This window comes from Tupaia chinensis, unplaced genomic scaffold, assembly GCF_000334495.1.
Source record: "Tupaia chinensis unplaced genomic scaffold, TupChi_1.0 Scaffold149798_1, whole genome shotgun sequence".
In the NCBI taxonomy this organism is placed as follows: Eukaryota; Metazoa; Chordata; class Mammalia; order Scandentia; family Tupaiidae; genus Tupaia; species Tupaia belangeri.
In genome coordinates, this window is record NW_006209642.1 from 304,602 (window position 1) to 320,797 (window position 16,196).

The window sequence follows — 16,196 nt, forward strand, 5'->3', positions numbered from 1 at the left end:
GAAACCGCAGTCGACTACGTGGGAGTCCAGCGACATAGCCATTACACTAACTGCTGGTCTCTTGTACTTTTATGGCTATGATAATACCCTTGCCAGCTTCTCCTCTTGGACTCCCAAAAGAACTCATTTCCAGGGCTTCTGCTTTCTCCCATTTCCCTTCTTATTCTGAGTTCTTACCACAGGAGGGTTATCATTATATTTACCTTATCATTGTATTTACCTCCTGCATAACAGTGTTAACTAAAGCCACAGCTCCTGAGCATGTTATGCAATAGCCTATTAGATACCTTATCTCTGCTCCTTCCCCCAACCATAGGGCATGTGCCTTAGCAAGAGACAGAGAGAGACAGAGAGAGGGAAAGTGAGAAATCACCCCCCTTGGGGAATGGCCACTTGCAATCCCTTGTCTTCCATTCTCCTCCTGGGATCTTGGGCCCCCATGCACATGTGCCCAGCATGTTTTACAAGTCACAAGATCCAGGGCTCCTATTTCAGTCAGCCATATGGAAGTCTAGCACCTTAACCACCACACCACCTTCTAGCCCCTCTGATTTATCTTTTACTCATCATCTTCCCCCACACCCACTGTATTAGTCTTCCAGGACTGCTATAACAAATTTCTACAAACCAAGTGGTTTAAGCCAACAGGAATTTTATGCCCACAGTGTTTAGCAGGCTACCAGTCCAAAACAAAGTCAATAGGTCGGTTGTTTCCTATGGACTCAAAGAATCTGTTCCATGCCTGTGTCTCAGCAAACCTTGGCATCCCATTGCTTGCAGTTGCATAAATCCAACCTCTGCCTCATTGTCACACGTTCATTGTCCTATGGACTTCTGCCTCTGTGTCTCCTTTCCTCTGCTTATGAGGGAACCAGTTATATTAGGTAAAGGGCCCTTCTTACTCCATTACTAACTCTTATTTCCAATACCCTTATTTCTAAATAAGGCCACATTCTGAAGTTCTAGGAGGAAAATAAATTTAGGAGAGACACTATCCAACCCAATACACTCAGCAATCTGCCCCTATTATTATACTGCCCGGTTTAAAAATAGTGTCAGTGCCTGATCTAAAACCAAGAATCTGAGATGTACTCTTTATTCTCACCTTTTCCTAATTTCCTATTCCCACCACCATCGAGTCCAGTCATTTTCAGCTCCTAATATTTCCAGAACTGGAATAGTCTTCTTCATTCTTAATTATATTGCCCTGACTCACTCTTTAGCATCTCTTGCTTAGACAATTACAACAGTCTGCTCAATACCCCTCCAATATAACCTTTCCAGATCTATAGCAGTACATAGAGAGAACCTATATACGATTTGTGACATGTTACACAGACATGGCGGTGTGGGTTCTGTTTTTGCTTTTCTAAATTTTCACTGCCATCACAAGTTTTGCTTCTCCACTGTAATGCACAGAACTGCATTGCAATTCTGGTAAACAGCCTTCTTCAGGGATGGAGGAACTGAGAGGCAGAGCGGTTTCTGTGGAAACCCTGGTCTTTGTAACTTCTTCTTTTGGCTTGATAGATTCTTTACAAACCTTCAGAGTGTGGGGGAAAAAATCATCCTACCTGTAGTCTGGCTTTTTAATATATTTGAAAGCTTATTTGGGAAAGACAGACAACAGGGACCTATTCAGTGTCTCAAAATTTAATGTTACATTTGGCGCCAGAGGCGCCAAGCACTTATTCTCAATTTTTTTTAAATATACACAATAAACTAATATAATTACATGAGTTATAACCCATCTTTATTTATATACACAAACACAACAATTATTTTAAGAAAAATATTTTCTTCTTGAGACATATTAGCCTTGTCCATAAAATTAGTGTAGGGCCAGCAGGTGTAGTGGTGAAGGAACTGGATCGACATGGTGGACTCTGTGGCTCAAGTCTGGACCTGGCAACTTGAAAAACATACTGGACACATGTGTGTTTGTGCCTAAAATCCTGAGAAGGGAATGGAGAAGGGATTGCAGCATGGCCAGAGCCTTGGGGGGGGGGGTGATTTCTCACTTTGCTTCTCTCTCTGTCTCTGTCTCTCTCTGTCAAGCACATTTGCCCTGTGGCAAAATTCTACAAAAAAAAATTCATCTCAAATTAAATCATTTCGTGATCATTAAAATATAAACATATAAAGGAAAACCACTTAAATCTATCCTGTCTTCCATGGTTTTATTCCTTAAGCTTTCACACTGGCTCTCAGTTTCTCCCTTTATTTTATCCAAAAAATAAAAATCTATAGATAACCATGTTGATTTCTACACTTCAGGGGATGGGTTTCTCTTTGACCAGCCCTGAAGATCTAAAGACTGAGAAGGAAATAGAAGGCTGGGCAGAAAGAATCCAGGAGGCATGAAAGGAGCTCGTTCCATTTATTTCACGTTAGGTGCTTCTGTAGCTGCTCCCTGAAACAAGTGTTTAAACCTGTCTCTGTAGGAATCAACCTAAGTGTCCATCAACAGACAAAAACTTGGATGAAGGAAATATAGCATACACACACACACACACACACGCACACACACACACATATACACATACACAAATACAATTCAGCCATTAAAAAGAATGAAATCCTGTCATTTAAGTGGGTGAACCTGGAGGATACTATGTTAAGAGAAATAAACCGCGCGCAGAAGAGGAAATATAACATGTCCTACCTCATAAATGGAAATCTGAAAAAATAACCTCATAAAAGCATAAGAGTATAAAGTTGAAGCATAGCCACTAGAGGCTAGAAAAGTTATGGACAGACAGAGTAATGTTGATTAGCAGAAACAAAATTGCAGATAGTAAAAAGAAACAATTTCTGGTGTTAACAAAATACAGTAGAGTCTATACGGTTAACAGTTTACTTTCTATCTCAGAGTAACTAAAAGGATTTTTGAATGTACCTGAGTAATACAAACGCTTAAGATGATGGGTATAAGAATTATCCTGATTTGGGGTCAGCAGGTGGCATGGTGATTGGGGCACTGGACTCTCACATGGCTGACCTTGGTTCAAGTCCCATACCTGGCAGCTTTCTCACTTTTTGTCTTTTTTTCTTTGTCTCCCTCTGGTAAGTGCACATGCCCTGTGGCAAATTGAATAATAATAATAATAATGGTAATAAATTTAAAATAGAATAAATATTTTAATTTTTAATTACAATGATTTAATCACTTACACATTGCATTCTTGTACTGAAGAACCACAGTGTATCTCACAAATATGTGAACCAATTTTAATTTTAAAAATATTTATTAAAAAAAATTGTTTTGGTTCTAGACTGAATAGTCCTAAAGTACCACATTCCTTTGACCCTCTTTCCAATCTCAGAAATTTTATTCAAATGGATTCAGGATTCTCAGAATATCTTCTGTTGTTCAAGAATATATGCCTATCTTAATAGTTTCATTCTTATTTAATCTTCAAATCTTTTCTCCAACCAATTAGCCCAACTCTTCTATGCTATCACATTTTTAAAAACAGGAATAACAGGAAGCACGAATCCACTCTGTTGAGTTCATCAAGTGCACCACACCTCAGTAGATACATATAGCGAAGAGCTAGAATCAAACACACATCTCACTTGAGTAAAAAGTGGAATGTCTGGGACCAGCAGTTAGCATAATGGCTATGTAACTGGACTCCCATGTAGTCGACCGCGGTTCGAGTCCTGGACCCGGTGGCTTAAACTCACTCTGGGTGCGTGTGTGTGCATATCCAAGATCTCGGGAGGAGAATGGAGGAGAAGGGATTGCGGTGTGGCCATTCCCCCTGGGGGGTGATTTCTCGCTTTCTGTCTCTCTGTCTCTCTGTCTTTCTGGAGAGCGCACACACCCTATAGCAAAAACCTCCCCCCCCCAAAAAAAAGTGGAATGTCTGTTTTATTTATTAAAATCACTTGTACTTCAAATAAAAGGGATAAAAAAACTAATAACCACTTTCAGTTTCACGGGTATGTTCAAGTGCTTAACCTAGAATTCTTATGTAATATTACTAACTGATAATGACTTATAAAAAATTCATAGAGCACATAAAAATGTCTGACACCAAAAGGACTTGGAAAACAAAAGCTAATGGGAGAAGTTTCTAAAAAGAAGACTAGAGCAGTAGATTTATCCCTAATACATGATTTTTGTATATGTAAATCACTTAATCTTGACTTTTGGTATCCACATCTACTAATAGATTAAGTTTAATTAATTACTTAAGAGAATTACATGGCATCAAGGTTAAGACAGTTTATTTTATAATCATATTTATAGTTTGTTCTTGATATTCATAAAGCAATGTTTTCTCTTCTTTTTTAACTCAATTGAAATTTTGCATTAAAGGAATGGAAAACCACTTAATTTCCTGTCAAGCCATTCAGAGCTGAATCTCATCAACATCTTAAAATATGATTTTCAAACTGTTTTCTTTCTGAGTTTCAATGGACATAGATGGAAATTTAGTCTTGATTAAGCCTGACTCATTCTCATTTAGCATTAAGGAAAAACATTAAGCAAGAAATGACTTACTTCTGAGAAACACTACTTTTTTTTTCAAAATTGTTTACGGTGGGACTGTCCCCAGATTGCTGTTGTTAAGCACTGTGTAGAGGAAACTGGATCCCAGGTGGCTGACTGGGGTTCAAACCCCTGTCAGGCATGGAAGGCACATGCATCAGTGTCTAGGATCCTGATGGAATGGAGAATTGGAGGAATAAGGACTTCAGTGTGATTAGGCCCCATTGGAGAGCGTTTTTTCTCCCTCCCTCACTCTCAAGTGTCCACTCACACACTCTGTTACAAATAAAGAAAAAATATATATATTTGCTGTACTTCAGCTCTAAATTTGAAAGGAAGCAAAGTGTATCCTGTCTCAATCCTCTGTCTACAAACATATAAAGTTACATATGATCCAATAAAAAACATTTATTTCTCCAGAATTTTCTACGTTTTGTAAATATATAACTTGTACCCAAAAAGAATTCTATAGCGTTAATTAAATTTAGACAAAAAGGGGCCAGCAGTTGGCATAATGGCTATGTCACTGGACTCCCATGTAGTCGACTGAAGTTCGAGTCCTGGACCCAGTGGCTCAAACTCATGCCGGGTACGTGTGCGTGCATGCCTAAGATCCCAAGAGGAGAATGGAGGAGAAGGGACTGCAGTGTGGTCATCTCCCAGGGGGTGGCAGGGGGGGGATTTCTCACTTTCTGTCTCTCTGCTTCTCTCTTTCTTGCAAGCATATGCGTCCTATAGCAAAAACCTCTCAAAAAATTAAAATAAATAAATGTAGATAAAATATAATCATACAACCCAGAATTTCCTCTGCCGAGTAGCTATCTATCCAAGAGAAATGAAAACAGAAGTACTCACAAAGGCTTTCATGTGAATGTTCTTAGTCATATAATTCATAATAGGACCAAACTGGAAACCACCCAAATATCCATCAACCAGTGAATAGACAAAATATGGTATACCCATACAATGAAAAATTCCTCAGCAGTAAAAAAGAATGAAATACTAATAATGTTATAAATTATGAATGAGCCTCAAAAATATTATGCTACGTGAAAGAAGTCATAAACCAAAAAAAAACCCACACATAATATATCATTCTATGTATATGAAATGTACAGAAAGAATGAGCAAATCTATAGTGACTGAAAGTAAATTAATGGTTGCCTGAAGCTGAGGGTAGGAACAGAGACTATAAATGAGCTTGAAGACTATTCTGAGGTGATGAAAATGTCCTGAAACTAGATTATGGCAGTGCCTTTCCAACTTGGTAAAATTCTAAAAATCATTGAAAAATAAATGAAAGGAAATTTCTAAAAATCATTGACCCTTGAAAGAAGTGAATGGTATGATATGTAAATTGCATCTCAAATGATAAAGAACTCTACACAGGAATTTAAGTAATTAGAATTGTGAAAAAATTAATCCACGATTCATCTAAATATGTTTAAAATTGACTAAAGAGAAAAAAATTAACAAAAATGCAATTTGACACTTGAAATACTGTGCATAAAGTAGTCCATTAGTCTTTGATATTTTGTTGAAGAAAGTTACAGTAAAAATAAGCTTTAAAAGTCAGTTACCAAAACCCTTTTCCAAAAAGAGTTTTTCTCAAAAGTGTACTTTGCTTTAAAATGGAATCATCTGGACTCCCAAAACCTTTCAGAAAATGAGCTCTCTACTAGTCAGTCAGGGAGCACCGGCTAGTATCTGATACTAACAGGAAACAAAGCTTTTTCTAAATGCTGATCTAACCAACTCTGATCCAGAAAGTACTGTATTAGAGTACTTCTTGTAGCGGATATTAGTTCTCACTTTAATAATCCAGATTCTGAGCTCTCTGAAGATTAAATCCCAGCAGGGTTTGTGTGCTCGTGTGTGACAAGAAGGAAGGTATTTTTGTGAAGAGATAGTAGGCAGATGGATTTTGAATCTATGTATACATAAAGAGAAATACACAGCACTCAGGATAATTCTAATTTAACACCTTGTCACTATACCAACGATTGATAAAAGTGTTTTAGTTTTTAATTTTTTTTTCTAGGTAAACATGTAAGGGATCATCAGCTTCAAATCTCCACCTGAGAGTCCTGCACAGACGCCAGCTAACGTCCTGCATGCTGGTCCTGCATGCTGTCCGTTGGTAGGTCTGTCTTAGTGCCTCCCCTGCGTGTAGCTTTGGAGCCAAGTGTTTTCCTACAGGACCTAAGTTCGGCCGTCTGCGATCCTGCGATCCGAGGAAGAGGACTAGGAAGGGGGGACTGCCCCTGGCTGTTTCAGCTTCAGTAAAAAGGGACCTGTGGGCTTGGGGAGCGGTAAAGCAGGGTCATCTCCCCTCGTATGGCACCTTCAGGAGATTCCCCGAGGGAATACAGTGGCAACCAGGGCCTGGACCCTCGGTACCTCCACCCCAATGACTACCTTCCACCAGGGTCCGCCTTTGCGGTCCGCCAGGTCCTAGGAGCAAGGAAAATCCATTAGCTACAAGGGACTTTTGGTGTCGTCCGGTCTACTCACCTCACATTTCATCAACAAATAGAACAAGACCAGTGAGGTGAGGTGACTTAGCTAAAGCCGCACAGCTCGACGCTGGCAGAACCGGTTAGAATCCACGTCTCTGCTGACCCGGTGGCCTTCGCCACTGCCTGGGGCTTGGAAAGCAGCGCTCAACGAAAACGACGTGGCACTGCTGGTTCGAGAGGCGAAAGGCTCGCCAACATGAGACAGGAGGTCACCAAAGCCCACCTCCTGGCAGAGCGGGCAAGAAGCAGGTGACAAGAAGTGCCCGTTAAGCCTGTTGTCCTGAGCGCACCCTTTCACTCTAAAAGTACCCTGGTTTGCATGTTAAATGCTGTGGTCGCCTTAGCAAGAGACATGAGCTTTAAATTCCCCCAAGCTTGTGAACATAGGGTGGGAAATGGAAAGTTGCACTTAGCACATCTCTGGACACTCAGCACCACCGCCCCCCACCCCACGACTGCCCAAGTCCTTTCCCCATCCTCGCACCAGCGACACTCACTTCCCCTCCCAGTCTCCCTGGTACATACCAGTGCGCGCAGAACTGCCCTTCTAGCCTGGGCCAAGTCCTCTCGCTCTTGGGCTCGCCGACCTTCTCTGCGGCCCGGGGCTGCGACGTGAACTCCCGATCGTTGTAGTCCCTGCAGTCCGCCGGGATCCGGCCTCGCCTGAGCTACTGGGCTGGGGCGCAATCGGGCGGAGGCAGCTACTCCGGGGGCGGAGGGAGCTGCAGCCCAGTCCCGCCCCCCCCCCAGCGCTGAGCGCGGCTCCCTCGGCGGTGTCAGCCTCTCGGTGCAAACAGGGACATCGCTAAGCTCCCCAACGCAAAGGGCGAAGTGGCTCTTCCCTCCTGGAGCCCTGGGGGGAGCTCTTTATCCTGTGCGGGTGTTAACAGAAAACTCATAGCCTTTGATCACCGCAAAACCTGTGTCCTCCCCGCCTGCCACTCCCAGACCAGGTCGAGAACCTGCTGAATAAGATTGCGGGAATTCTGCTCCTTACCTTGCTACTCGCCTTGCTACGGGACGCTGCCCCATGTTCGGTTCAGCCGGTTCGGGCGCACCCCGAGGGCTTGTTCTCCAGTAGTCTCAAGATTGCCCTTTGATCTAATAATGGCTGTTCGGAGGAGCTGGGAAAGTGCATAGTTTTCTTATCTGCGTCCTGAATCTAGGTTTCCGCCTTTATTAACAGATTTTAGCACATTGAGAAGCAACGTGCAGTGCAGACAACTTTTTGTGCAAAGAAACGCAGAAAATAATGTGTATCAAGTTTCACTTTCAGGTTCTCACTAAGGAAATTAATGTTCTTACTATCAAGGTCTCATCGTGCCCTTTAACAGCTATATTAAAGGGATGACTAGACTGCTGATAAAATTAAGGAGCTCTTCTCTGCTTCCTGAGAAAGTGAAGTCTTGAGATCTTTGATTTCATGAGAGTCTTAGTGTTCCAAGTCTTCTCTACACTGATCAGCTCATTCGTACTGAGCTCTGACTTTTACCCAAGGTCTATAATACCTGCCACTTTACTATGTCCAAATTTCCTTTTTATGCAAAAGTATGTGATATATGAAAATACAATCACATAAATATTGAATATAAGTGTCACCTAATGGTAGTACAGACTTTTAAAGTTACTTAATACTCATACCCCCACAATCAGTAATAATTATCTCTATTTTAATAAACTGAGTCTCAGCAAGGTTGGATAATTTGAATAAGGTTATATAGCTAGAAAGAATTCAAGCTACTTTGAAAACAAATCTTCCTGTCTTCAAAGTTGATTGTTACTCTTAATTTTTGTAAAAGAATTATTTATTTATTTACTTATTTATATTTGATCAGACAGGGACAGAATGAGAGAGGAGAAAGTAAGAAAGCAAGCCGGCGGGTCTGGGACTCGAACCGTGCTCAACCATGTGGGAGTCCAACACTCTTAAGCACGATGACACCTGCTGGCCCCAGATTGATATTCTTTAAATTAGTCCCTATTAATAAAGCTTGTTACTGAGATTGGCAGGAGGTGTAGTGGTTAAGGTATTGGATTCCCATGTGACAGACCACAATCAAGTCCTGGACCCAGTGGCTTGAAAATCAAACCTGGTGCATGCCCAAAATCCAGAGAGGAAAATGGAGGAGGAAGGATTGTGGTGTGGTCAGGCCCCCGGGGGGATGATTTCTTGCTTACTCTCTCTCACTCTGTCTCTCTAGTGAGCACACACATCCTAAAGCAAAAATGTTCAAAAATAAATGAACCTTGTGATTTTTCTAACTCGTGACATAGGTATATTTTGTTTTCTAAGAACATAGTTACTTGTACAGTCATACACTTTTTGTGTGTGTGTGTGCTATACGGCATGTGCACTCCGGAGACAGAGAGCGGAGAAGTGAGAAGTCGCCTTCTAGAGGAATTACCATGCCACAGTTCCCTCGCCTCCATTCTTCTCTCAGGATTTCGGGCATGCACACGTGCCCATCTTGCTTTTCTAGGCTGCAGGGTCTGGGACTTGAGCTACTCAGTCAGCCATGTGGGATCCAACTGCCTTAACCATCACACCACTGGCTGGCCCCTGTGCCCTATTTTTAAGGGAGTGGTTGATGGGCTGAATGGTGGCTAAGTGGTAAGGCATGATGCTCTTTGAGTTGACTCACATGAGAAGGTACTGGTTTGAGTAAGAAGAACTCCTCAAGTGTGCCATGTACACGTGTGGCCATGACCCAGGCTGTGAGAGATGGGGAATGGAACTCAGCATTAGAATCCTGTTGGGACTATTCTCTCTCCTTCTCTCTCTCTCATGGGGAAATAGATAAATTTTAAAAGACCCAGCACAGGTAGTGCAGATGGTGTTGTAGCAGACTCCAACACTAGAGGTCACACCAGTTCTGATGCCCTACCCAGGTGATCTGAAAACACACCAAGCAGCAGCACATTCATGCCCAGGATCCTGGTGGGCTGATGAACTGGAGGACCCTGTTAAAAATACCCTTCTTACTCTCTCTCTCTCTCCCTCACTCTCTCTCGCTCTCTCCTCTCTCTCTTTCTTTTTCTCTTTCTCTCTCTCACTCCTGTGTACACACGCACTTGATCATGAATAAAAAAATACAAATAATTTTTTAAAACACTAGGAGCTGACCACATAATACAACTGGTTAAGCCCTGGGTATAGAGAACTAGATCCCACAAGAACCACCATAGTTTAAATTCCAGCCTGGTGACTTGAGGGACATGCTAGGAGAGTGTTAGTGTATGCCCTAAAATGGAGAAGTAGAGGAAATAGGATTGTGGCATGACCATACCCCACTGGAGGGAGGGGTTACTTTCTCTCTTTCTCTCTCTCTCTCTCTTTCTCTCTCTCTTAATTTCGCAGAAGGCACATATGCTAGCCAAAGAGAGTTAAGGAGAGGGGAAAAGCACTCCTTATGGGGAATGGTCACACCATAATTCCTTCTCCTCCAGTTCTCCCTCCTTTCAGAATCTTGGGCATGCCCTCACAGTTGCTCAGCATGTTTTTCAAGCCACCAAGTCTGGGATTTGAACTGTACAGTCAGCCATGTGGTCAGTTCCCTTAACTGCCAGGCCACAGACCAGCTCATTTCTCTCCCCCACCCACCCCCCACTGCCTCCCTGGAGAGTGCATATTCCTTCTGGCAATTTAGAAAAAAATGAAAAAGACTGGTTGTGAAGTAGACCTCCATTTTGAATTCTTCTCTACATTGGAAACTCACTTTCTCTTCCTTTTGCCTAGAGTAAACAGAGTGATTAACACTCCTACTGTCTTTGCTAAATAACCCAAAACTCCCTACCCTAAGATGTTCCTTAATGATGTAATCATCAGTTGCCAGACCCCTTGCCCTGAGCCATGAAGACCATTAAGATTCTATTGTGTTTAGGGAGGGATGGAACATACCCCTAGGGATGATTAACCTGCTTGTTCTGCTTCTGTAATTCACTTTTGCTTTTACATTGTAAAACTTTACCCCCTACCCTTCCAAGCCTACTGCACCTTGTCCTTGTGAATCATATCATCCCAGAAAAGACTCTCAATTTTGGCCTATATAAGCTCCCTTCTCCTTTTACTCAGGGCTGTGGGGTTTTGAGAGAAATGAGTCCCCCTATATGTCACTAGCTTAATCAATAAACTCCAATAAATCTATCTATGTCTGGATGTCCTCTTTATTTCTCACTGATTAGACTATAATAGTTGAAATTCAAGACTGTGAGGTTAACTTAAGACTAGATCAAATTTAATTAAGACAAAGAGGGAAGAAAAGGGAAGAGTCGAGGAAGTATAGGATAGGGAGATAAAAAGTGGTAGGTTGGATGATATTCTTTGACATTCAAAAAGTGTGTTGAGTCATGGCTTTTGAAAGAGCTGTGAGTGGGGTTGGCTGACATATAATAGAATGGAGATCAAGAAATCGAAGACTGAGGTATGAAAGAAACTGTTCACATAGACACTGAAGCCAACAACAGTGATTCCATGGGATAAAAAAGGAGTGAGTCAGATAACAAAGACTTCCATGAATGTGGTGGAATGATCCAGAACGAAGTACATGACTTTGCAAAATTGGAGTAGAGGGTACATGTCTAAGGAGGAATTGCCTAAGTGGATTAAGGGCTGGTTGCAGGTAAGAAGCAATACTAGGGAGCTACAAGGAGGCCTGTGCTGCCTCCCATGGTCCAAGGGTGTGAGACAGTCTGCCCTGAAGGGACATCCATGGACAACTATTCTCAGAAGAAAGCAATTTTCACTTAAAGCCAGAAAATAGAGGAAGCATCATAAGAATAGTGTATCAGAGTAGTTTTAGTATTGAGTGAGGATTCTGCAAGGCCAGGTTGGTCAAAGGTAGGAGGTAGGTTGGACTTTATGGGTCTGCAACTTGTGCAATCCAACACGGCCCTTTCAAGAAGATCCTGTGCTTTACTTAATGGTCTGTTGTCCCTGCCTTGAAATACTTCATGATTGTTTTTTAACAAGAGGGCTTACTGGACTTGCATTGGGGCCTGAAAATTGTGTAGCCAGTAAAGCATTTTGAAGAGTGTAGAAATGGGACCATGGGTGAAGCAAGAACAGTGGGATAAAGTTTAGAGGATACTACATGCAGGTGATTGTATTTTGAAGAGAGACCAAGAATTGTAGGGAGAAGGAATGTGTCTGCAAGCTTTCAAGTGAAATTTAGTTTCCACTCACGTCAGGGCCAAGCAGGCTGAGATGGGTACAGGAGAGGCATACGCTAGTCACCATCAGCCTACCATGTGTTTCTATGTGCTAGTATATTTGTATTATAGGTCTGTCATAATAAATTGCCACAAACTTAGTGACTTAAGCCAACAGAAGTTTATTCCCTCACAGACCTGGAAGCCAGAAGTCTGAGATCAAAGTGTTGGCAGGGTAACCCTCCCTGTGAAAGTGCTAGGGAAAATTTTTTTTTCTTTCATTTTCTAGCTTTTGGTGTTCTGTGCTATGTAGGGGTGTAACTCTGTTTCTGGCTCCATCTTCACATCTTCCCTGTATTTCTCCTCCACATTCTCCTCTTCTTACGAAGACACTTGTTTTGGATTTAGGGTCCACTCAAGTAATCCAGGATAATCTGATCTGGAGATCTTTGCATTAATGACATCTTCAAAAACCATTTTTTCATATAGGGTCACAATCACAGGTAGCAGTGACAAGAACACAGACACATGTATTTTTTTAAATTATTTAGTTAGTTTTATTTATCATTATCATTTTTTTTTTTTAATTTGCTACAAGGCATACACACTCACCGGAAAGTGACAAAGAGAGAGAGAGAAGGCAAGTCACCAGGTCCAGGACTTGAACCATGGTCGGCCATGTGGGAGTCCAGTGCCCAAACCATCACGTCACCTGCTGGCCCCTGACATATGTTTTTAGAGACTACCATTCAGTCCACTATAGCCAGGTCTTCTGAGACCACAGGAATAGCCAGGCTGGATAACACTGGCATGAAAGCATTTCAGATCTTTTTGACAAGCCAAGATATCCATAACAATTAAATTTATTCATGTTTCTGAAGCTTTCCAACCATGAAACATAATACACATGAAACCAGAAGATTAAAATTTCTCAGAGAGTCTCTTCACCCCTGACAGTCACTATCTGTCCTTGGGGACAAAGGATCTGAGAACTATGTACCTAGGACAGTGCCAAGTGTAGTTACAGGGAATTGAGGCAACAGGATTATCTACTTCTCTTCTTCATCCACTGTTTTAAGTCTGCTCTCTGTTGCTTAATAACTAATCACCTGAAACTAAATTAGTTATAAAAATAAAGGTTTACTGGTACCAGCAGTTAGCATGATGGCTATGTCACTGAACTCCCATGTAGCCAACTGCGGTTCGAGTCTCAGACCTGGTGACTTAAACTCACACCGGGCACGTCTGCGTGTGTACCCAAGATCCCCAAAGGAGAATGGAGGAGAAGGGATTGTGGCATGGCCCTGCCCCCTGGAGGGTGATTTCTTGCTTTCTATCTCTCTGTCTCTCTCTGTCTTTCTGGCGAGCGCACGCGTCCTATAGCAATAAAACCTCTCCAAAAAAAAAAAAAAAATAGAGGTTTATTTTGCTCATAGTCTTGGAAGTCCAAGATCAAGGGGCTGCATTTGATAAGGGTCTTCTTGCTGTTAGGGACTCCCTGCAGAGTCCTGAGGCAGTGCAGGACATCACACAGCAAGACAGAGTCAGAGCACAGTTTATTACTGTGCCTCTCCGTGTAAGCCCCACCCCAATGATTTTAATCATAGTCACCTCCCAAGGGCTCCACTTTTAATCCAATAGTTGGATTAAGTTTATAACCTCCTTAATCCAGTTGCAATCCAGTCCCACGAATTCAGAGAGGAACACATCAAAACCCTAACATTCACTCTCCATTCAAAAGAACATACGTGGTTGTTATTAAAAGAATCTGTAAGATGACCATATTTCATCTGTCCCTAAAACGTATTTAGAAAAGTGAAGTAGAGACCTCATACACCTGTAACAAAAGCTGAACTAGTTTTCCAAGCTGCCTTTCTAGGGGGGTGATTTTTTTTTTTTTTTTTTTTAATAAATGCTCTTACTCTGTTGAGATCCTCCTGCCTCAGCCTCCCAGATGGGACTCCAGGCATGCACCACCACACTGGCTCTCTTTTGTGGACAGGGTCTTACTTTGTGACCCAGGCTAATCTTGAGCTTATGATCCTCCTGCCTCAGCTTCCTCAAGTTGCTAAGATTATAAATGCAAGCTGCTCCAGCTGAATCTAAGGATTACTTTAAAAATCCTTAGAGAGGTGAGAATGAAATATTGAAGTCATTACTAATTGTGCTACTCCATTCTCTTCCTACAGCTTACAAGCACTCAAATATTCAAGTAGCTGCCAGAGCCAAATGGAACTTCCCTTAAAAAGCATGGCACTTTTGGTTCTGTATCCTTTCTGCTCAAGGCTGAACAGGAACCACAGATTCCACTGAAGGTGCCATCCAGTATTTGCTGAGTGACGACAGTGAGATGATTCCAAATTGTGGCAGTAGGCAGCAGCGTAACTGGGATGAGGTTTGAAACTGGTTAGAAAAGCATCCATTTTTGGATGAACTCTAAAGAAGTTACCCTGAGACCAGGTCTGGATGATATAATGGCTTAAGATGAGAGGGTTGGGATGGAGTGGCCAGGTGGTGACCCTGCTGCTGCTATATAGCAGAAAGGACGCCACTGACTCACATCTACCAAGGAAGAGGTTAGGCAATGAAAGGCATGTGACATGTCTGGCTTTTAGAAGAACAGAAGCTATAGAGTAGAGGCAAAGGGAAGAGAAAGACACTGGTTTTTCTTGCAATATTTAAAAACAGAAACTTCCCAAGAAAGGCGTTTTGTTTTGTTTTGTTTTGTCCAATATCTTAGTGGCTTCAGTGGTGACTGCTGCTCTCCAAACTTCATGATCCTGTCTAAGGATAACAAGAAGTAGAAAGACCCTGGACCAAGAAAAACAAAGATGCAATAAACAAATCTCGAGGCAAGGCCAAAAGGCAGAGGCAAAGTTTAGAACAAGCTTAATATCCTCGTCTTTTTTGACACAGCTACAAATAAACTTTGTAAAGAAGCCCTCAACTAGAAGCTTATGACCCCACCTGTGGTCTCTGAGAGACTGCAGATTTACAGTTCCCTGACTGGGCTAGCACTTCAGGAGCTCATTAGTAAAGGAGTTATCAAACTGGTTTCAAAGAAGAGTATAAGTAATTTACACCAGATATACCAAGGGTGGCAATGTCTCATGTGCATGGAGAGATGCAGCTGACTGTATATTTGGAAAAATAAAAGTTTATTAAATCAGAAAAGAACAAAGAGGAGGGAAAGAAGAAAAAATAAATCCCCCAAGAAAATATTCCTGTATTACCATTATACTCATACATCTCCCTCACTCCAGGTCAATGGGACATTATTTTGCAGAGTAGTAGAGTATATGAGAAGAACACTTAAAACAGGAAGTCTTGGGTTCTAATCCTAGATGGCAATGACATTCATGGCTGTGTAATCTTAGTAAAGTCAAATAGGACGAAAGGTCTGTTCTGTCCTAAAATTCTTTAAGTCTCTGAATTGACTTCCTTATAAAACCTAAATTCAGGGCTAGCCAGTGGCATGGTCATTGGAGCAGACAGATTCCACATGGCCAACCACATGTTTCAAGTCCTAGACCTGGTGGCTTGAAAAACATACTGAACAGGTATATTTTTTAAGCTGCCAGGTCCAGGACTCAAACCTCACAGTCAGGGACCAGCAGTTAGCGTAATGGCTATGTCACTGGACTCCCACGTAGTCGACTGCGGTTCAAGTTCCGAACCCAGAGGCTTAAACTCACGCCTGGAGCGTGTGCATGCGTGCCCAAAATCCCGAGAGGAGAATGGAGGAGAAGGGATTGTGGCATGGCCATACCCCCTGGGGGGGTGATTTCTTGGTTTCTGTCTCTCTGTCTCTCTGTCTGTCTGGAGAGCACACACGCCCTATAGCAAAAACCTCTTCAAAAAAAAAATTAAAAAAAAAAAAAACCCTCACAGTCAGACATGTGGGATTTAGCCACCTTAACTACTGTGGCACTGGATGGCCCTCCTCATTAAAGTTTTTAAAGTTTTTTTTTTTTTGAGAGGTTTTTGTTATAGGGCGCGTGCGCTTGCCAGACAGACAGAGACATAGA

The 16,196-nt window shown here is 42.0% G+C and overlaps 1 protein-coding gene across 2 annotated transcripts in view; it reads right to left on the reverse strand.

Annotated features, from left to right (window-relative positions):
* Positions 1–7,738, reverse strand: part of PKIB (cAMP-dependent protein kinase inhibitor beta) — a 118,180-nt gene extending 110,442 nt beyond the window's left edge. The window contains exon 1 of one of the 2 annotated variants that reach the window (XM_027769475.1): positions 7,546–7,738. The gene's annotated coding sequence lies outside the window, so the exon portion shown is untranslated. The remainder of the gene's footprint in view (positions 1–7,545) is intronic. The other variant, XM_027769474.1, reaches the window with a different exon arrangement.
* Positions 7,739–16,196: the final 8,458 nt, after the last annotated feature.